This window comes from Argopecten irradians, chromosome 10 (genome assembly GCF_041381155.1).
Source record: "Argopecten irradians isolate NY chromosome 10, Ai_NY, whole genome shotgun sequence".
NCBI classification, from domain to species: Eukaryota; Metazoa; Mollusca; class Bivalvia; order Pectinida; family Pectinidae; genus Argopecten; species Argopecten irradians.
In genome coordinates, this window is record NC_091143.1 from 43,225,508 (window position 1) to 43,250,746 (window position 25,239).

A 25,239-nucleotide genomic window follows, 5' to 3' on the forward strand; every position below is an offset into this window, starting at 1 on the left:
AGGTTTCTTCATAATTCCAATTGTTCTGAAATCAGAACGATTTTTTAAGTGTTCCAGCAAAATTAATGTAGTGTAACTTACTTACTTTTGGAGAAAATCGACTTTTTGTGTCCCTATTTCCCCGATCCAGATATTCACTTTTGCCATACTTGGAAGGTCTTACATTTTGATAAAATCAACTTTTTATGTCCCTCTTCCCCTGATGCAAAAATTCACTTGGAAGGTCTTTATCACTACGGTGTTTATTCCCGTTGAAAACAAGCGTTCTGACGCCCTTCGCGGCTTAAGTTCATTTTACGAATTTAAAGTCAACAAAAGAAGCGGAACAATATCAAGAAACAACGCATTTTCAGCACTAATACCGACATTAGGCGGGCACAGAACTCGATACCGGATTATAAGAATTTCCTGTAATATATGCAAAAGGAAATCTTATGATGTCAGTAAATAAATGTTTAATTTCTTTCGTTTCATTCAATTTCTAAATTTGATGACTTGATCCCGAACATTCCAGTGACGTCACTTTTAGTAGGAGTGAATGAAACGGCAGTCAGTCGCGCCAAACAGTGACGTCACAATCACCGGAATGACGTCGCTTACATATTTCTCACGGTAGTCAAAAGGAGTACACACTCATTCGGTCTAGTGAATGCATCTCTTCTTGATCATCAAAGAAGCGTTTCGCTTTGAGTGAAATCGTGTAAATAACAGGCAATTTGCTTTCGTTTTGAATACCATCTTCTGTATATATAATGAAAAAGTTGCAGGATAAACAGAATACACAGTCACTATCTTACAATACAAGTTTTATTTTGGTGTCGATAGGGAAAACCGAGATGACTCGGCAAAACCTCTTCACCTCATCTCCTCGCATGAACGATAGCAGCATCGATATTAATTTTAGCAAAATAAAAATGTCCAACGTTGGAAATATTGCAAGAACATTCATTATTTACATAACCAGTAATAAGAATAAACATTTATTTCATTTAGACTAAATAATGTTATAAAACTTCTATGAATTGACTGGTTAGCTGCAATAGTAAAAAAGTAGTAATAAAGTATCGTAGGTGAAATAGTAGTAAAATAGTTTAATAATAGTAGTAATCAACAGTAGTGATAATAGTACGTAATATTAGTAGTATTTATCAACAGTAGTAATAGTAGTAAAAATATAGTTGTATATAATAGGATAATTAGTATGTAATAAATATTAGTAATATTAGTTTAGTAATGAAATAGTAGTAATATTGCACATAAAAATATTTAGTTAAAGTGTTCCCAAATAATTTATGTAGTTTAACTTACTTACTTTTGGAGAAAATAACTTTTTGTGTTCCTATTTCCCCGATCCAGATATTCACTTTTGCCATACTGGAAGGTCTTTATCACAACGGTGTTTGTTCCCGTTGAAAACAAGCGTTCTGACGCCCTTCGCGGGTTAAGTTCATTTTACGAATTTAAAGTCAACAAAAGAAGCGGAACAATATCAAGAAACAATGCATTTTCAGCACTAATATCGACATTAGTCGGGCACAGAACTCGATATCGGATTATAAGAATTTCCTGTAATATATATGCAATAAGAAAATCTTACGATGTAGTAAGTAAATAAATTTAATTTTCTTTCGTTTGATTCAATTTCTAAATTTGATGACTTGATCCCGAACATTCCAGTGACGTCACTTTTTAGAGTGAATGAAACGGCAGTCAGTCCCGCCAAACAGTGACGTCACAATCACCGGAATGACGTCGCTTACATATTTCCCACGGTAGTCAAAAGGAGTACACACTCATTCGGTTTAGTATGAATGTATCTTTTCATATCATAGAAGCGTTTCGCTTTGAGTGAAATCGTGTAAATAACATGAAATTTTGTTTGTTTGAATACCATTTTTATATATATGAATTAAGCAGGTTTAAATATATAATAAGTTTAATAAGTTTTAGGAAATGTCGTCGACAGTAAAAACATGACTCGGTAAAAATATCATTTAGCATAAATGAAAATCGATATTTTGTGCAATATAAAAATGTCCAACGTTGCCAAATATGCAAGAAATTCATTTTTTGCATAAGGTAATTTTAAGAATAAAATTTCAGTCGACTAAATAATTTGCTTAATACAAAGGAATGTTTGGCCTATCGCTACCCACGATGCTCTCGTCGTGGTCTTATGTAAACGGGGGGAACAATAAAACAAGTATGATGAACTGCTTCCGAACGTAAAATAAATTTTGGTCTTTCGCCGTCAAAAAAACCGATAAAAACCGCTTTTTAAAATTATTGTACCACTGGGTTAGAGTAGCTATCGTGATTTTTTTCGTGGTAGTTTTTTTTCTTATTCATTTAAATGCGCATTTTAAAGACTTAAACTATCTCATAGTCCAAAAGGTTTCGGCAATAGCATTCATTTTTTAAGTATAATTAATAATGCATCAATCGTAACAGTTCAAAAATAATAGTGCATGTAATAATTAGTACGTTAGGCCTACCTGTACTGCAGTTATCGTGATTTTTCATAAAGTAACTTAGTTAGTAATAGCATAGTATGAATAGTAATAGTAGTAGAAAATATAATAGTAATTAGTTGTTTATATATTGTAATTTTGTACAATTTTTATTATATAACTTTAAATTCCATGGTAAAAAAAACAAGTCGTTTTTTCATAGTCAAACGTAACACGAGCCTGTGCTTATTTTTCTCGGAAAAATCTAAATTAAATTTCTCAGGGGTGTCGAAAATCTTCACCGTATTTCCCGAGCATATCACATAAAATGCCATAGTAAAAGATAACGTAACGGTGTTCAGGTATAAAAAAAACGTAAAAACTTTTTTAAAGTTTTGTGATCAAGTAATGTTAATTAGAAATCAGTTTTTGATATATTTATGCATAAACAACATTTTACATTGACATTTACAATGATATATAGGATTTTTAATTTATTTATCAATATAAAATAAAAAAATAAAAATAAAAAAAATATAATTTCTAATAGTAATAATTTAAAACTAAATAATAATAATTTAGTAAAAACTTTTACAGTAATGAAAACTTAATAATTCCGTAGATTAATATTTAGTGAATAAACGGCAGTCAAAATAGTTAATAACAAAAATATAGTAATAATAATTCAAGTAATAATACAGTTTATTTTAATAAAAACATTAATATTCGGTTTAAATTACTTTTATATTAGTAAAGATTTATAATCGTGTAGCTTTAAGTAAAAATATAGTAACAGGAAATTTTTTATATTTTTAATAGCGTAATATATAATGTTATAATAGGATAATAGAATAGTAGTATAATAATAACAGTAGTAAAAAGATATAGTTAATAGTAGTAATAACATAATATTAATAAAAGATTTTAATATTATTTTAGTTTATAATAGTATATAGTAATAATAGTAGTAATAGTTGTTAATAATAGTAGTAATAACAGTAGTAGTAGTAATAATAACAGTAGTAATAATAATAGTAATAATTAACTTAAATATAATAAAAATGTAAGAGGTTTCTTCATAATTCCAATTGTTCTGAAATCAAAACGATTTTTTAAGTGTTCCAGCAAATTTAATGTAGTGTAACTTACGTACTTTTGGAGAAAACCGACTTTTTGTGTTCCTATTTCCCCGATCCAGATATTCACTTTTGCCATACTGGAAGGTCTTTATCACAACGGTGTTTGTTCCCGTTGAAAACAAGCGTTCTGACGCCCTTCGCGGGTTAAGTTCATTTTACGAATTTAAAGTCAACAAAAGAAGCGGAACAATATCAAGAAACAATGCATTTTCAGCACTAATATCGACATTAGTCGGGCACAGAACTCGATATCGGATTATAAGAATTTCCTGTAATATATGCAATAAGAAAATCTTACGATGTCAGTAAATAAATGTTTAATTTCTTTCGTTTGATTCAATTTCTAAATTTGATGACTTGATCCCGAACATTCCAGTGACGTCACTTTTAGTAGGAGTGAATGAAACGGCAGTCAGTCCCGCCAAACAGTGACGTCACAATCACCGGAATGACGTCGCTTACATATTTCCCACGGTAGTCAAAAGGAGTACACACTCATTCGGTTTAGTGAATGTATCTTTTCTTGATCATCATAGAAGCGTTTCGCTTTGAGTGAAATCGTGTAAATAACAGGAAATTTGCTTTCGTTTTGAATACCATCTTCTGTATATATAATGAAAAAGTTGCAGGATAAACAGAATACACAGTCACTATCTTACAATACAAGTTTTATGTTGGTGTCGACAGGGAAAAACCGAGATGACTCGGTAAAACCTCTTCATCTCATCTCCTCGCATAAACGATAGCAGCATCGATATTAATTTTAGCAACATAAAAATGTCCAACGTTGGAAATATTGCAAGAACATTCATTATTTACATAAACCAGTAATAAGAATAAACATTTATTTCATCTAGACTAAATAATTTGCAAATCCCATACACCGCCTGCAAGGAGATGTCCTTGGCCTATCGCTACCCACGATGCTCTCGATCGTGGTCTTATGTAACTTTATTAAATTTCAATGAACACTTATAAAACAAGTAGTCTGAACTGCTATTCCGAGACCGTAAAATGAAATCTTGGTCACCTCAGCCAAAACACAGGGGCACGGAAATTATAAAACTAGGTTAGCTTTTTTATTGTCATTATTGTTATATACACTGTATGTGATATTTAACGAAAACATATATTTTACATAAGAAGCCAATGATATATATAATGTAAGTATCGGTTAGCTTGTAATAGTAATAATAGTAGTAATAGTAGTAATAATAGTAGTAATAGTAGTAATAATATGTTGTAATAATAGTTGTAATAATAGTAGTAATAACAGTAGTGATAATAGTAGTAATAACAGTAGTGATAATAGTAGTTATAACAGTAGTAATAGTAGAAATAATAATAGTAGTAATATAGTAATAATAGTAGTAATATTAGTAGTAATAATAGTAGTAATAATAGTAGTTATAACAGTAGTAATAGTAGTAATAAGTGTTCCAGCAAATTTAATGTAGTGTAACTTACTTACTTTTGGAGAAAATCGACTTTTTGTGTTCCTATTTCCCCGATCCAGATATTCACTTTTGCCATACTGGAAGGTCTTTATCACAACGGTGTTTGTTCCCGTTGAAAACAAGCGTTCTGACGCCCTTCGCGGGTTAAGTTCATTTTACGAATTTAAAGTCAACAAAAGAAGCGGAACAATATCAAGAAACAATGCATTTTCAGCACTAATATCGACATTAGTCGGGCACAGAACTCGATATCGGATTATAAGAATTTCCTGTAATATATGCAATAAGAAAATCTTACGATGTCAGTAAATAAATGTTTAATTTCTTTCGTTTGATTCAATTTCTAAATTTGATGACTTGATCCCGAACATTCCAGTGACGTCACTTTTAGTAGGAGTGAATGAAACGGCAGTCAGTCCCGCCAAACAGTGACGTCACAATCACCGGAATGACGTCGCTTACATATTTCCCACGGTAGTCAAAAGGAGTACACACTCATTCGGTTTAGTGAATGTATCTTTTCTTGATCATCATAGAAGCGTTTCGCTTTGAGTGAAATCGTGTAAATAACAGGAAATTTGCTTTCGTTTTGAATACCATCTTCTGTATATATAATGAAAAAGTTGCAGGATAAACAGAATACACAGTCACTATCTTACAATACAAGTTTTATGTTGGTGTCGACAGGGAAAAACCGAGATGACTCGGTAAAACCTCTTCATCTCATCTCCTCGCATAAACGATAGCAGCATCGATATTAATTTTAGCAACATAAAAATGTCCAACGTTGGAAATATTGCAAGAACATTCATTATTTACATAAACCAGTAATAAGAATAAACATTTATTTCATCTAGACTAAATAATTTGCAAATCCCATACACCGCCTGCAAGGAGATGTCCTTGGCCTATCGCTACCCACGATGCTCTCGATCGTGGTCTTATGTAACTTTATTAAATTTCAATGAACACTTATAAAACAAGTAGTCTGAACTGCTATTCCGAGACCGTAAAATGAAATCTTGGTCACCTCAGCCAAAACACAGGGGCACGGAAATTATAAAACTAGGTTAGCTTTTTTATTGTCATTATTGTTATATACACTGTATGTGATATTTAACGAAAACATATATTTTACATAAGAAGCCAATGATATATATAATGTAAGTATCGGTTAGCTTGTAATAGTAATAATAGTAGTAATAATAGTAGTAATAATAGTAGTAATAGTAGTAATAATAGTTGTAATAATAGTAGTAATAACAGTAGTGATAATAGTAGTAATAATAATAATAATAGTAGTAATAAGTAGTATAATAGTTATAACAGTAGTAATAGTAGTAATAATAATAGTAGTAATATAGTAATAATAGTAGTAATATAGTAGTAATATTAGTAGTAATAATAGTAGTAATAATAGTAGTTATAACAGTAGTAATAGTAGTAATAAGTGTTCCAGCAAATTTAATGTAGTGTAACTTACTTACTTTTGGAGAAAATCGACTTTTTGTGTTCCTATTTCCCCGATCCAGATATTCACTTTTGCCATACTGGAAGGTCTTTATCACAACGGTGTTTGTTCCCGTTGAAAACAAGCGTTCTGACGCCCTTCGCGGGTTAAGTTCATTTTACGAATTTAAAGTCAACAAAAGAAGCGGAACAATATCAAGAAACAATGCATTTTCAGCACTAATATCGACATTAGTCGGGCACAGAACTCGATATCGGATTATAAGAATGTCCTGTAATATATGCAATAAGAAAATCTTACGATGTCAGTAAATAAATGTTTAATTTCTTTCGTTTGATTCAATTTCTAAATTTGATGACTTGATCCCGAACATTCCAGTGACGTCACTTTTAGTAGGAGTGAATGAAACGGCAGTCAGTCCCGCCAAACAGTGACGTCACAATCACCGGAATGACGTCGCTTACATATTTCCCACGGTAGTCAAAAGGAGTACACACTCATTCGGTTTAGTGAATGTATCTTTTCTTGATCATCATAGAAGCGTTTCGCTTTGAGTGAAATCGTGTAAATAACAGGAAATTTGCTTTCGTTTTGAATACCATCTTCTGTATATATAATGAAAAAGTTGCAGGATAAACAGAATACACAGTCACTATCTTACAATACAAGTTTTATGTTGGTGTCGACAGGGAAAAACCGAGATGACTCGGTAAAACCTCTTCATCTCATCTCCTCGCATAAACGATAGCAGCATCGATATTAATTTTAGCAACATAAAAATGTCCAACGTTGGAAATATTGCAAGAACATTCATTATTTACATAAACCAGTAATAAGAATAAACATTTATTTCATCTAGACTAAATAATTTGCAAATCCCATACACCGCCTGCAAGGAGATGTCCTTGGCCTATCGCTACCCACGATGCTCTCGATCGTGGTCTTATGTAACTTTATTAAATTTCAATGAACACTTATAAAACAAGTAGTCTGAACTGCTATTCCGAGACCGTAAAATGAAATCTTGGTCACCTCAGCCAAAACACACAGGGGCACGGAAATTATAAAACTAGGTTAGCTTTTTTATTGTCATTATTGTTATATACACTGTATGTGATATTTAACGAAAACATATATTTTACATAAGAAGCCAATGATATATATAATGTAAGTATCGGTTAGCTTGTAATAGTAATAACAGTAGTAATAGTAGTAATAATAGTAGTAATAGTAGTAATAATAACAGTAGTAATAATAGTAGTAATAACAGTAGTGATAATAGTAGTAATAACAGTAGTGATATAATAGTAATAGTTATAACAGTAGTAATAGTAGAAATAATAATAGTAGTAATATAGTAATAATAGTAGTAATATTAGTAGTAATAATAGTAGTAATAATAGTAGTTATAACAGTAGTAATAGTAGTAATAAGTGTTCCAGCAAATTTAATGTAGTGTAACTTACTTACTTTTGGAGAAAATCGACTTTTTGTGTTCCTATTTCCCCGATCCAGATATTCACTTTTGCCATACTGGAAGGTCTTTATCACAACGGTGTTTGTTCCCGTTGAAAACAAGCGTTCTGACGCCCTTCGCGGGTTAAGTTCATTTTACGAATTTAAAGTCAACAAAAGAAGCGGAACAATATCAAGAAACAATGCATTTTCAGCACTAATATCGACATTAGTCGGGCACAGAACTCGATATCGGATTATAAGAATTTCCTGTAATATATGCAATAAGAAAATCTTACGATGTCAGTAAAATAAATGTTTAATTTCTTTCGTTTGATTCAATTTCTAAATTTGATGACTTGATCCCGAACATTCCAGTGACGTCACTTTTAGTAGGAGTGAATGAAACGGCAGTCAGTCCCGCCAAACAGTGACGTCACAATCACCGGAATGACGTCGCTTACATATTTCCCACGGTAGTCAAAAGGAGTACACACTCATTCGGTTTAGTGAATGTATCTTTTCTTGATCATCAAATTAAGAAGCGTTTCGCTTTGAGTGAAATCGTGTAAATAACAGGAAATTTGCTTTCGTTTTGAATACCATCTTCTGTATATATAATGAAAAAGTTGCAGGATAAACAGAATACACAGTCACTATCTTACAATACAAGTTTTATGTTGGTGTCGACAGGGAAAAACCGAGATGACTCGGTAAAACCTCTTCATCTCATCTCCTCGCATAAACGATAGCAGCATCGATATTAATTTTAGCAACATAAAAATGTCCAACGTTGGAAATATTGCAAGAACATTCATTATTTACATAAACCAGTAATAAGAATAAACATTTATTTCATCTAGACTAAATAATTTGCAAATCCCATACACCGCCTGCAAGGAGATGTCCTTGGCCTATCGCTACCCACGATGCTCTCGATCGTGGTCTTATGTAACTTTATTAAATTTCAATGAACACTTATAAAACAAGTAGTCTGAACTGCTATTCCGAGACCGTAAAATGAAATCTTGGTCACCTCAGCCAAAACACAGGGGCACGGAAATTATTATAAAACTAGGTTAGCTTTTTTATTGTCATTATTGTTATATACACTGTATGTGATATTTAACGAAAACATATATTTTACATAAGAAGCCAATGATATATATAATGTAAGTATCGGTTAGCTTGTAATAGTAATAATAGTAGTAATAGTAATAGTAAAGTAACATAGTAGTAATAACTTGTAATAAATAGTAGTTAATAACAGTAGTAATAATAGTACTAGATAATATTAGTAGTATAAAAATAATAGTATAATAAAGTAATAATAGTAGTAATAAGTAGTAATAATAGTAAGTAATAATAGTAGATAACAGTATAAAGTAGTAATAATATAGTAATAATTAGTAAGTAATAAATAATCACAAAAAAAAATAAAATTTTTACTATAGTAGTCTATTCCACTTAAGTAGTAATAATAGTATTTTAGATTTTTTAAGTTATCTTTATAGTAATTTAAATAAATATAAATAAAAATAGTTAATATTTTAATATTATTGTAAAAAAATCAAAAATTTGTTTTGCGTTTTAATAAAATTTTCAGTAATATATAATAAAAAAATTTAAGATAAAAAATTTTTTAGTAAATTTGTAAAAAAGTTTTAATAAAATTAAAATATTATAAATAATCAGTAACATCAATTTAATTTAATCATTTTTTCATAATAATAGTAATATGATATTATATAAATAAAAAAAAGTAAAAAAACGTTGGAAGTTTTACAAAATTTATTATTGTAATAGTTTATAATAGTGGTAGAATAAAATTATTTATTTAAAATATAAATTATATATAAATAATATTTCGATTCCTTAAATAAATTTGATAAATAAATAAATTTTTTGTAATGAATTAGTAAAAATTCATATTTTCTGTAAATAAAAAATAAGTTTTTCAAATCCTAATTAAAAATAAATATCATTTTTAAGTAATGAATAATTTTATAAAATAGAATTGTAACTTAATTGGAAAAATTGTAGAAAGTATCATAACATAATTTAAAATATAATAATAATTTTTATAAAGAAATCTTAATAATTATTATATAATAATAAAATCAACAATTAAGGAGATGTATATAACCCATTGTAATACATTATCAATATCTTATAGTAAATTAAAATTTGAAAACTTATATATAAAGTATTAATAATGTTTGTCGAAAAAAAAATAAAAAAAAAAACTTAAAACCTCAGTATTCCAAAACATAAACATATAAGTATTAATTTAAAAGTAATGTAATAAATATAAATTTGTAAATATGTTATATTTAAAATAGTAAAGAATAATAAAATTTTTATTTAATATAATAATATTTAAAAAGTTTATATTTAATATTATAGTAAATTAAAAATAATTTTAAAATAGTAAAATGACAATCGAATATAAATTGATGTTTTAGAAAGTAAAATATAGTTATATAAAATATTAAAATAATAGTAATCTTAAAATAGTTCGATCAGAAAAATGTTAATTTAGTTAAATAGTAAAAAAAAAAAATATTATCAATTATAAAACAATATAATAGCTAATAAGTATTAATATAAATAAATAACATATTTTAATAGTAATATATATCGACATTTTATATTTAAGTATAAAAAATAGTGTAAAGTAGTATAATAATATAGTAATATGTAGTTAGTAATAATAATAGTTAAATAATAGTTAATAATAATTAAATAAAAAATTCTTTAAATAATAATAAAAAATATAATTATAACATAAAATTGTAATAGTAATTAGAAATAAAGTAGTAAATAGTATTATAATTAGTAATAATAATAATTTAGTACAGTTACAATAAAGTAGTAGTAAAAGTAATAAAAATAGTAATAATAGTAGTTAGCCAAATAGTGTCATGTAAAATAATAGTAATAATAGTATATAGATATTTAAAGTAGTATCCAATAATTAATTTAATAGTAATAAGTAGTAAATAAGAAATAATTATAACAATTAGTAGTTAGTTAATAATAAAAATAAGTAGTTTAAGAACGCCCTTAATAGTATAATAGTAAGTTCATTTTAATAGAATTTTATAGTAATAATAAAAAAAGCGGAAAATATAAAAAACAATAACATTTTAATATAATATATATAAACATAGTAAATAGTCGATATCGATATAATTTCATAAAAAAAATATTAATATATGCAATAAAGAAATTAAAATGATGTCAGTAAATAAAAAAATTTTTTAGTCACATTAATTAATTAATTTTTTTAAATTTTGTACTTTTTATACATAATCAGTATATAGTAACTTTTATAGTAGTGAAATAATACGTAGTCCAGTATATAATGAAAAGTCACAATTGAAAAGTTACAAAACAACAAGTTGAATAATATTTAGGTTAAATCAAACGAATTTTATAGTAAAAGTAGTAAAAATAAATTTTTTATAAAATTAGTATTAATAAAAGTATCATCAATAACTTATCGTATTAAAAATAGTAATAATAAGAAAAGAAAATCTTTCGTTTTTGAATAAAATAAATTATATATAAAATGAAAAAGTTAATAATATTTAAATACACAATAATATCAATATCATAATATATTTAAGTAATAAATGTTGTCAAATAGTAAAAAAACCATATAAATATGAAGTAAAAATAATATATGTAATATCATAATAATAATAAAGTAATATAGTATATAGATATAATAATTTTTTAGCAAATAATATAAATCCAACGTTGTAAATAATTCATAATAATACATTATTTAATAAATAGTTTTAGTAATAATATTGAATAAAAAATTTATTAAAATCATCTAGACTAAATAATTATTTAATTCCCGTAAATATTTATAATAATATAGATGTCCTTGGCCTATTAATTATTATATTTCTTTTCGAATAAATGGTCTTATAATAAAATTTATAATTTTAAATTTTAGAAAATAAAAAAAATAAAAAAACAAGTCATTAAAATGTATTTAATAAATAATTAAACATTTTAAAATGAAATATCATATATCATCAAAAAATTAAGTAAAAAAAAAATTATATTTAAGTTTTTTTTAAATGTTTATGTTATAACTTTATTAAATTTAATAATCAAAAAAAGTATTAATAATAGTCAAATAATAAATTTAAAGTCATATAATATAAATTATAATAATAGGTAGTATATAAGAATAATTGTAATAATAAAAAGTAGTAATAATTAGTATTTTAATAAATAAATATGTAAATAATAAAATATAATTAAAATAAGTATAAAGTACAGTAGTAATAATAATAATTTTAGTATAAATATAAATAATATAATTTTTAGTAGTAGTAGAAAATAATAGTAATAATAATTAATAATAGGTAGTAATAATAATTAGTAATAGTACAGTATATAAGTTTAGTAATAAATTAATAATTTTAATATAAAATAATAATAGTGTAACTTTTATATTAAAATTAAGTAAATAATAAAACTTTCCTGTTTGTTGTAAAAAAATTTTAAATATATAATAATATTGAAAGTGTTTAGCAAAGTAATAAACAGTGTAACTTACAGTTACTTTTTATAAAATCGACTTTTTGTGTTGTATTTCCCCGAAATCCAGATATTCACTTTTGCCATAAAACTGACTGAATCTTTATCATAAAATAGCAAACGGTGTTTGTTCCCGTTGAAAACAATAATTCTGACGCCCTTCGCGGTTGTTAAAAATAATTCATTTTTTTTTTTTTAAAATAAAATAAAGTAACAAAAAAAGCAAACAATATCAAGAAAAAACAATCAGCAATTTTCAGACACTAATATCGACATTAGTCGGGCACAGAAAAGAACTCGATATCGGATTATAAGAATTAATAATATATAAAAAAAATCTTACGATGTCAGTAAATAAATTTTTAATTTCTTTCGTTAAATTAATTTCATTAATTGTAAATTTGATGACTTGATAAAAAATTAGTGAAGTTTCACTTTAGTAAGTAAAATGAAAATGGTAAAGCCAAACAAAATACGTAAATAGTAATCACCGGAAAGTTTAATAACTTAGTAAAAATATTAGTATACAGTATGTAGTCAAATAGTAGTAATAATAATAGTATTTAAAGAATAATATTATATAGTAGTAATAATATAGTAATAGTAAAAGTGAAATATAATTAAAAAAGTAAATAAAGTAATAATAGTTTAAATAATTAAATAAGTAATTGTAATAAATGATAAATAGTTTAAAGGTATAATAGTAAATAATCAATAATATCATATAGTATATATTAATATAGTAAAATAGTTATAGTAATTAGTAGTAATTAATGTAATAAAAAATAATAGTAGTATATATATTAAAAAGTAGTCATAATCAAACTTAGTAATAGTGTTCTTGAAATATATATATATATTTAATTTACAAATGTTAATGTATATGTAAATTAATACGTGTAAAAATTAGAAAAACTAATTTTTATTTAATATAATAATATAGCAGAATATTCACTTTTGCATCATACTGGAAGGTAAATTTAAATCCAACGGTAGTTTGCAAAGAAATAAAAAAACAAGCGTTCTAATTAAACATGTTTAAAGTGGTTTAGTTATTTTTATTAAAGAATTTTTAGTCAACAATAAAAATGTATAATATATCAAGAAACATTACATTTTCAGCAACATAAAATATCGACATGTCACGGGAAATAACGAATAGATTTAGCTTTAAATATAATTATTGTAAATAATAAAATATATTTTCTCAACGAATTTACATGTAATATTCAGATTATAAAAAATGTAGTAAATAAATGCAAAATAAAAATATAAAAACGTATGTAATAAAATAAATGTTTAATTTTTTCGTTTTATTCAATTTCTAAATTTGATGACTTGATCAAAATATATTTATAGTGACGTCAATTTTAGTATAGTGTAATGAAACGGCAGTCAGTCCCGTTAAAACAGTGACGTCACAATACCGTAATGACGTCGCTTAAATTTCCCAAGTAGTATAATAGTAGTCAAAAGTAGTAGTAACAATAGTAATTTAGTAAATAGTATCTTTTTCTTAATAATAGAAGCGTTTCGCTTAGTAGTGAAATTGTATAATATAGTAGTAAATAACTTTAATAGTAATAATTTAGTTAAATTTAATAATAGTAGTAATAATAATGTATATAATAATAATAATAAATAGTTTAGCAGTAATAACAGAATCATATTCAATATCTTACAATAAGTTTTATATGTACATGGTAGTACAGGGAAAAAAAGATGTATGTAAATTTCGGTAAGTAATATTCATAGTATCTATATTAGTAACAATAAATTAATAATAACTTAGTAATCGTAAATTAATTTTAGCAATATAAATTATGTCCAACGTTGAAATAATTAAAAATAAATTACATTAATTACATAAATATAAAATAATAAAAATTTATTTCATTATAAATTTCTAAATAATAAAAAATTGCAAATGTCCATACTTTTATATAATATAATGCAAGGAATAATAGTAATCCTTGGTAATAATTTACCCACAATAATCGATCAGTGGTTAATAATGTAATTATTAAATAAAATAATTTTATAATAATAAGTTATATAAATAATAAAAATTAAAATTTTGTAATAAGAAAGTAATATATTTAGCTTTAAATGTCATCAGCACAAAATACACATGTATAATTTGAAAAGATAACTTTTAAAAAACAATATTGTTATGCACGGAAATAATAAAAATGTCGGTAATAATAATTTAAAAAGTTAAACAATTAGTTCTATAATAATAATAATATTTAAGTATAATTTAAAGTCAAAAAGAAGCGGAACAATAAAAAAAACAATGCATTTTCAGCACTAATATCGAATTAGTCGGGCACAGAACTTTAATTTCGGATAAATTATAATTTTATATTGTATATAGCAAATAAAAATCTTAATGTAAATAAAATGTTTAATTTCTTTATTTGATAAATAGTATATTTATGTATCCCGAACATTAATTTGACGTATTTCATTTTATAATATAATAATTTAAGTAAATAAAACACAAGTTTTCAAATAGTGTAATAAGTAGTTTAATACTTTTAGATGTAATGAATATATTAGTAATAAATATATAAAATATTAAAATAATTATAATAAAGTAATATAGTAATTATAAATAATTAAGTAATATAGTTGCAATATTATAATAAGTAGTCATAAATAAAGTTAAGTTGTAGTAAAAATAGTAAAAAGTAATATTATTGATAAAATGAATAATATATAATTTTTTATATAAGCAAAAAAAATGTAATATGATAAATTATTAATAATATTTAAAATTATTATAAATAATAAAAAAAGTAATAATAATTAGTAATAATATTAGTAAAATAGTACATAAAAAAACAAAAATATACCCAATAAATAATAATATTTAGTAATATTTAGTAAGTAAAGTAGTAGTAATTTAGTAGTAGTGAAAAACAGTATAAAAAAGTAGTAAATAACACAGTAATAAATATTTATATATTATAAATCGTATAAATATAATATAGTAAAAAATAATAATGTTTAATAATAGTTCCAATAAATATAATAATAGTATAATATTATAGTAGTATGTAAAATAAATATAAAATTAGTAAAAGTAGTATAATATAGTAAATAATATAGTAGTAATAATATTCGTTTTAATTTATTACTTTTTGTAGTAAAACCATATTTAATCCATATAATAATAATTCAAATCAAATCAGTATATTTTACAAAAGTTTTTTTTTTTGTTAAAAAAACGTTTGACGTTCGCGGGTTAAAGTAATTTTATTAAAATTTTTAATAAATTAATAAAGTCAATAATAAAATTTCGCGGGAAATCAAAAAGAAAAAGTCATTTAGAACAATATAAGAAACGACATTATTCAAACAGAATAATTAAATTATAAATTTACTAGAAAATAATATAATATATGCAAATATAAAAATCTTACGAAATATTATACAGCTTAATATGTTAAATGTCTTATGTAATTCTTTCGTTAATAAAAATTTTCTAAATTTGATTTGATCCCGAACATTCCAGTGACGTACTTTTAGTAGTGAAAAACGGCAGTCAGTAAATAGCCAAATAAACGTCACAATCACGGAATGACGTCGTTACATATTTCAGTAGTAAAAATACAATTTAATTCGTTTTATATATTTTTAATAGTAGTCAAAAAGTCATTTAGTTTCGTTAAAATAGTGTAAAAAATTAATAATATAGTAATTGATATCATAGAAAGCGTTTCGCTTAAGTAAAATCGTGTAAATAACAGTAGAAATAATGCTTTCGTTTTGAATACCATATCTGTATATAATATGAAAGTTGCAGATAAATAAAATATACACATTCACTATCTTATACAATAAATATTTATGTGTCGACAGTAGTAATAAATAAAAACCGAGATGACTCGAAAAATAACTCTTATAATAATAAAATAATAGCAATCGATATTAATTTTAGCAACATAAAAATGTCCAACGTCAATGGAAATAATAATAATTAATTTTAATAAACAGTAATAAAAATAAAATTTATAATCATCTAGACAAATAATTTGCAAAATACACCGCCTGCAATAAATAATGTCCTTGGCCTATCGCTACCCACGACTAATAATCTTATGTAAATATGGTAATTTTATGTAAATTAAATCAAAAAGTTAACTTATAAAACAAGTAGTCTGAAATGCTATTGCGAAGTAAAATAATTAGTACCTAGTAAAAAAAAACGTATTTAATTTTAAGCCAGGTATATGCATAATTCAGTAATATAATAATTTATTTATATTATAGTAGTAATATGTTATAATATATAAGTAATATAATATTCCGTTTAATAAGAAAAAAGTAATAATAACGGTAAATAATAGTTAGCTAATAAGTAATCGTTTAGTAATAAAGTATAAAGTAATATAGTAATAATAAAGTAGTAATAATAGTAGTATAAAATATAGTAGTAATAATAAAGTATATATATAAAAGTAATATAGTAATCAAGTAAGTAGTAATAATAGTAGTAATAAAGTAATAATACTAGTAACATAATAGTACGTAATAATAATAATAATTAATAATAATAGTAGTAATAGTAGTAGTAAGTAGTAATAATAAAGAGTATAATAGTAATATATTATTAATATATATAATAATAATAATAAAAAAAATATTGTAAGAGGTTTCTTCAAATTCCAATTGGTCTGAAATCAAAACGATTTTTTATAAGTGTTTCAGCAAAATTTAATGTAGTGTAACTTACTTACTTTTGGAGAAAATCGACTTTTTGTGTTCCTATTTCCCCGATCCAGATATTCACTTTTGCCATACTGGAAGGTCTTTATCACAACGGTGTTTGTTCCCGTTGAAAACAAGCGTTCTGACGCCCTTCGCGGGTTAAGTTCATTTTACGAATTTAAAGTCAACAAAAGAAGCGGAACAATATCAAGAAACAATGCATTTTCAGCACTAATATCGACATTAGTCGGGCACAGAACTCGATATCGGATTATAAGAATTTCCTGTAATATATGCAATAAGAAAATCTTACGATGTCAGTAAATAAATGTTTAATTTCTTTCGTTTGATTCAATTTCTAAATTTGATGACTTGATCCCGAACATTCCAGTGACGTCACTTTTAGTAGGAGTGAATGAAACGGCAGTCAGTGACGTCCCGCCAAACAGTGTAACAGTCATTGTCACAATCACCGCTTAAGTGAAATCGTGTGACGGAAATGACGTCGCTTACATATTTAGTAGTAAAAGTAGAGGAGTAATAATATTTCATTTTCGGTTTAGTGAAAATGTATCTTTTCTTGATCATCATATAGAAGCGTTAAGCTTTGAGTGAAATCGTGTAAATAACAGGAAATTTGCTTTTGTAAATAATTTGAATAACATGTCTTCTGTATATATAATGAAAAGTTGTTTTGCAATAAACAAATAACAGTCACTATCTTACAATACAATTTTTTGTGTCGACGAAAAAAAAAAACCGAGATACTCGGTAAAACCTCTTCATCTCATCTCCTATATAAATTTAATGATAGAAGCAATCGATTTAATTTTTAGCAAAAAAAGCGATCTTTCCAAGACTGGAAAAATTAAAATATCTCTAGTAAAAGTTTAATATCAACAATAAGAATAATAAATATAAAGAAACAATGCATTTTCAAAGCACTAATAACGACATTATGGGCACAGTAACTGATATCGTTAGTAAATATAAACTGTTCCTTAGTTAGTAATATTAATGCAATATGCTAAAATTTATATAATCAGTAAAATAAATTATAATTTAAACAACTTTCGTTTATTACAATTTCTAAAAATAACTTTAAATCCCGTAAAATTCAGTGACGTCTTTTAGTTCAGTTGAATGAAAAACAGAGTAACACGATTTCTTCGTCTCGGCCAAACAGTTACGTCAAATCACGTATATAATGTCTTTCATCGATTTAATATTATAATAGTAAAAGGAGTACAAACATATCATATCGGTATTAAGTGAACAACAAAAAAAAGTCTTGATCATCATAAAGCAATTAATCGTAATTTTTCAAATCGTTATGCTAGTATAAATTTTTTATAATAATAGTAATAATAGTACTAATAATAACAGTAGTAATATAATAGTAATAGTAATAGTTTAATAAAGTAGTAATAATAGTAACAATTAACTTACATGATATATATAATAATAATAATAAAAATATTGTAAGAGGTTTCTTCATAATTCCAATTGTTCTGAAATCAAAACGATTTTTTAAGTGTTCCAGCAAATTTAATGTAGTGTAACTTACTTACTTTTGGAGAAAATCGACTTTTTGTGTTCCTATTTCCCCGATCCAGATATTCACTTTTGCCATACTGGAAGGTCTTTATCACAACGGTTTGTTTGTTCCCGTTGAAAACAAGCGTTCTGACGCCCTTCGCGGGTTAAGTTCATTTTACGAATTTAAAGTCAACAAAAGAAGCGGAACAATATCAAGAAACAATGCATTTTCAGCACTAATATCGACATTAGTCGGGCACAGAACTCGATATCGGATTATAAGAATTTCCTGTAATAATTGCAATAAGAAAATCTTACGATGTCAGTAAATAAATGTTTAATTTCTTTCGTTTGATTCAATTTCTAAATTTGATGACTTGATCCCGAACATTCCAGTGACGTCACTTTTAGTAGGAGTGAATGAAACGGCAGTCAGTCCCGCCAAACAGTGACGTCACAATCACCGGAATGACGTCGCTTACATATTTCCCACGGTAGTCAAAAGGAGTACACACTCATTCGGTTTAGTGAATGTATCTTTTCTTGATCATCATAGAAGCGTTTCGCTTTGAGTGAAATCGTGTAAATAACAGGAAATTTGCTTTCGTTTTGAATACCATCTTCTGTATATATAATGAAAAAGTTGCAGGATAAACAGAATACACAGTCACTATCTTACAATACAAGTTTTATGTTGGTGTCGACAGGGAAAAACCGAGATGACTCGGTAAAACCTCTTCATCTCATCTCCTCGCATAAACGATAGCAGCATCGATATTAATTTTAGCAACATAAAAATGTCCAACGTTGGAAATATTGCAAGAACATTCATTATTTACATAAACCAGTAATAAGAATAAACATTTATTTCATCTAGACTAAATAATTTGCAAATCCCATACACCGCCTGCAAGGAGATGTCCTTGGCCTATCGCTACCCACGATGCTCTCGATCGTGGTCTTATGTAACTTTATTAAATTTCAATGAACACTTATAAAACAAGTAGTCTGAACTGCTATTCCGAGACCGTAAAATGAAATCTTGGTCACCTCAGCCAAAACACAGGGGCACGGAAATTATAAAACTAGGTTAGCTTTTTTATTGTCATTATTGTTATATACACTGTATGTGATATTTAACGAAAACATATATTTTACATAAGAAGCCAATGATATATATAATGTAAGTATCGGTTAGCTTGTAATAGTAATAACAGTAGTAATAGTAGTAATAATAGTAGTAATAGTAGTAATAATAGTTGTAATAATAGTAGTAATAACAGTAGTGATAATAGTAGTAATAACAGTAGTGATAATAGTAGTTATAACAGTAGTAATAGTAGAAATAATAATAGTAGTAATATAGTAATAATAGTAGTAATATTAGTAGTAATAATAGTAGTAATAATAGTAGTTATAACAGTAGTAATAGTAGTAATAAGTGTTCCAGCAAATTTAATGTAGTGTAACTTACTTACTTTTGGAGAAAATCGACTTTTTGTGTTCCTATTTCCCCGATCCAGATATTCACTTTTGCCATACTGGAAGGTCTTTATCACAACGGTGTTTGTTCCCGTTGAAAACAAGCGTTCTGACGCCCTTCGCGGGTTAAGTTCATTTTACGAATTTAAAGTCAACAAAAGAAGCGGAACAATATCAAGAAACAATGCATTTTCAGCACTAATATCGACATTAGTCGGGCACAGAACTCGATATCGGATTATAAGAATTTCCTGTAATATATGCAATAAGAAAATCTTACGATGTCAGTAAATAAATGTTTAATTTCTTTCGTTTGATTCAATTTCTAAATTTGATGACTTGATCCCGAACATTCCAGTGACGTCACTTTTAGTAGGAGTGAATGAAACGGCAGTCAGTCCCGCCAAACAGTGACGTCACAATCACCGGAATAATAGTACTAATAACAGTAGTAATAACAGTAGTAATAATAGTAATAATAAAGTAGTAATAATAGTAATAATTAACTTACATTATATATAATAATAATAATAAAAATATTGTAAGAGGTTTCTTCATAATTCCAATTGTTCTGAAATCAAAACGATTTTTTAAGTGTTCCAGCAAATTTAATGTAGTGTAACTTACTTACTTTTGGAGAAAATCGACTTTTTGTGTTCCTATTTCCCCGATCCAGATATTCACTTTTGCCATACTGGAAGGTCTTTATCACAACGGTGTTTGTTCCCGTTGAAAACAAGCGTTCTGACGCCCTTCGCGGGTTAAGTTCATTTTACGAATTTAAAGTCAACAAAAGAAGCGGAACAATATCAAGAAACAATGCATTTTCAGCACTAATATCGACATTAGTCGGGCACAGAACTCGATATCGGATTATAAGAATTTCCTGTAATATATGCAATAAGAAAATCTTACGATGTCAGTAAATAAATGTTTAATTTCTTTCGTTTGATTCAATTTCTAAATTTGATGACTTGATCCCGAACATTCCAGTGACGTCACTTTTAGTAGGAGTGAATGAAACGGCAGTCAGTCCCGCCAAACAGTGACGTCACAATCACCGGAATGACGTCGCTTACATATTTCCCACGGTAGTCAAAAGGAGTACACACTCATTCGGTTTAGTGAATGTATCTTTTCTTGATCATCATAGAAGCGTTTCGCTTTGAGTGAAATCGTGTAAATAACAGGAAATTTGCTTTCGTTTTGAATACCATCTTCTGTATATATAATGAAAAAGTTGCAGGATAAACAGAATACACAGTCACTATCTTACAATACAAGTTTTATGTTGGTGTCGACAGGGGAAAACCGAGATGACTCGGTAAAACCTCTTCATCTCATCTCCTCGCATAAACGATAGCAGCATCGATATTAATTTTAGCAACATAAAAATGTCCAACGTTGGAAATATTGCAAGAACATTCATTATTTACATAAACCAGTAATAAGAATAAACATTTATTTCATCTAGACTAAATAATTTGCAAATCCCATACACCGCCTGCAAGGAGATGTCCTTGGCCTATCGCTACCCACGATGCTCTCGATCGTGGTCTTATGTAACTTTATTAAATTTCAATGAACACTTATAAAACAAGTAGTCTGAACTGCTATTCCGAGACCGTAAAATGAAATCTTGGTCACCTCAGCCAAAACACAGGGGCACGGAAATTATAAAACTAGGTTAGCTTTTTTATTGTCATTATTGTTATATACACTGTATGTGATATTTAACGAAAATACATATATTTTACATAAGAAGCCAATGATATATATAATGTAAGTATCGGTTAGCTTGTAATAGTAATAATAGTAGTAATAGTAGTAGTAATAGTAATAATAGTAGTAATAGTAGTAATAATAGTTGTAATAATAGTAGTAATAACAGTAGTGATAATAGTAGTAATAACAGTAGTGTAATAGTAGTTATAACAGTAGTAATAATAGTAGAAATAATAATAGTAGTAATATAGTAATAATAGTAGTAATATTAGTAGTAATAATAGTAGTAATAATAGTAGTTATAACAGTAGTAATAGTAGTAATAAGTGTTCCAGCAAATTTAATGTAGTGTAACTTACTTACTTTTGGAGAAAATCGACTTTTTGTGTTCCTATTTCCCCGATCCAGATATTCACTTTTGCCATACTGGAAGGTCTTTATCACAACGGTGTTTGTTCCCGTTGAAAACAAGCGTTCTGACGCCCTTCGCGGGTTAAGTTCATTTTACGAATTTAAAGTCAACAAAAGAAGCGGAACAATATCAAGAAACAATGCATTTTCAGCACTAATATCGACATTAGTCGGGCACAGAACTCGATATCGGATTATAAGAATGTCCTGTAATATATGCAATAAGAAAATCTTACGATGTCAGTAAATAAATGTTTAATTTCTTTCGTTTGATTCAATTTCTAAATTTGATGACTTGATCCCGAACATTCCAGTGACGTCACTTTTAGTAGGAGTGAATGAAACGGCAGTCAGTCCCGCCAAACAGTGACGTCACAATCACCGGAATGACGTCGCTTACATATTTCCCACGGTAGTCAAAAGGAGTACACACTCATTCGGTTTAGTGAATGTATCTTTTCTTGATCATCATAGAAGCGTTTCGCTTTGAGTGAAATCGTGTAAATAACAGGAAATTTGCTTTCGTTTTGAATACCATCTTCTGTATATATAATGAAAAAGTTGCAGGATAAACAGAATACACAGTCACTATCTTACAATACAAGTTTTATGTTGGTGTCGACAGGGAAAAACCGAGATGACTCGGTAAAACCTCTTCATCTCATCTCCTCGCATAAACGATAGCAGCATCGATATTAATTTTAGCAACATAAAAATGTCCAACGTTGGAAATATTGCAAGAACATTCATTATTTACATAAACCAGTAATAAGAATAAACATTTATTTCATCTAGACTAAATAATTTGCAAATCCCATACACCGCCTGCAAGGAGATGTCCTTGGCCTATCGCTACCCACGATGCTCTCGATCGTGGTCTTATGTAACTTTATTAAATTTCAATGAACACTTATAAAACAAGTAGTCTGAACTGCTATTCCGAGACCGTAAAATGAAATCTTGGTCACCTCAGCCAAAACACAGGGGCACGGAAATTATAAAACTAGGTTAGCTTTTTTATTGTCATTATTGTTATATACACTGTATGTGATATTTAACGAAAACATATATTTTACATAAGAAGCCAATGATATATATAATGTAAGTATCGGTTAGCTTGTAATAGTAATAGTAAAGTAATAATAGTAGTAATAGTAGTAATTAATAGTTGTAATAATAGTAGTAATAACAGTAGTTATAATAGTAGTAATAACAGTAGTGATAATAGTAGTTATAGTACAGTAGTAATAGTAGTAAAATAGTAGTAATAGTAGTAGTAGTAATAATAGTAGTAATATTAGTAGTAATAATAGTAGTAATAATAGTAGTTATAACAGTAGTAATAGTAGTAATAAGTGTTCCAGCAAATTTAATGTAGTGTAACTTAATACTTTTGGAGAAAATCGACTTTTTGTGTTCCTATTTCCCCGATCCAGATATTCACTTTTGTACTGGAAGGGTCTTTATCACAACGGTGTTTGTTTTCCCGTTCCGTTGAAAACAAGCGTTCTGACGCCCTTCGCGGGGTTAAGTTCATTTTACGAATTTAAAGTCAACAAAAGAAGCGGAACAATATCAAGAAAACAATGCATTTTTCAGCACTAATATCGACATTAGTCGGGCACAGAACTCGATATCGGATTATAAGAATTGTCCTGTAATATGATGCAATAAGAAAAATCTTACGATGTCAGTAAATAAATGTTTAATTTCTTTCGTTTGATTCAATTTCTAAATTTGATGTTACTTGATCCCGATACATTCCAGTGACGTCACTTTTAAGTAGGAGTGAATGAAAACGGCAGTCAGTCCCGCCAAACACTGTGACGTCCCATATGCACCTGGAAAGGGACGTCGCTTACATATTTCCCACGGTAATCAAAAGGAGTACACACTCATCTCGGTTTAGTGAATGTATCTTTTCTTTGATCATCAGCGATTTCGTCTTTGAGTGACGAATCGTCGTGTAAATAACAGGAAATTTGCTTTTGTTATTGAATACCATCTTCTTGTATATATAATGAAACAGTTCACGGATAAACAGCAATACACATTCACTATCTTACAATCACAAGTTTTATGTGGTGTCGACAGGTGAAAAAAACCGCGATTGCCACGGTATAAACCCTCTTCATCTCAATCTCATCGCAATAAAGGATCAGCAGCATAGATATAATTTTAAGCAATATATTAAGTGTCCAACGTTGGGAAATATTGCATAGTACGATTCATTATTTAAATTATAATCCAGTATATAAGAATAAACAATTATGTTATCTAGACTAATATAATTTGCAAATCCCCATTCCACCGCCTGCAAGAGAGAGGTCCTTGGCCATTTCGATAACACACGTATGCACTCGATCCGTGGTCCATAGTTAACTTTTATTAAATTTTCAATGAAACACTTATGAAAACAAGTACGTCTGAAATGCTAGTCCGGAGACCGGAAAATGAAATCTTGGTCACCTCAGCCATAAACACACAAGGGGCAAGGAACATTCTACAACTATGCTTAGCTTTCTTTAATGTGTCATTATTGTTATATACACTGTATGTGATATTGTAACGAAAACATATATTTTTAATTAGAAGCCAGTTGATATATTATAAATGTAAGTATCGGTTAGCTTTCTAATTAGTAATAACAAGTATAATAGTAGTGGTTACGTAGTAAATAGTGAGTAATAATATGTTGAAATACTAGTATTGAAAACAGTAAGTGATAGTAGTAGTAATAAACCGTATTGATTAATAGTAGTTATAGCACATGTAATAATAGTAGAAATAATAATAGTATTAATAAATTAATAATAGGTAGTAGTAAAATT

The 25,239-nt window shown here is 27.1% G+C and overlaps 1 pseudogene; it reads right to left on the reverse strand.

The window, feature by feature from the left end:
• Positions 1–25,239, reverse strand: part of LOC138332717 (uncharacterized) — a 74,985-nt pseudogene that overhangs the window by 21,947 nt on the left and 27,799 nt on the right.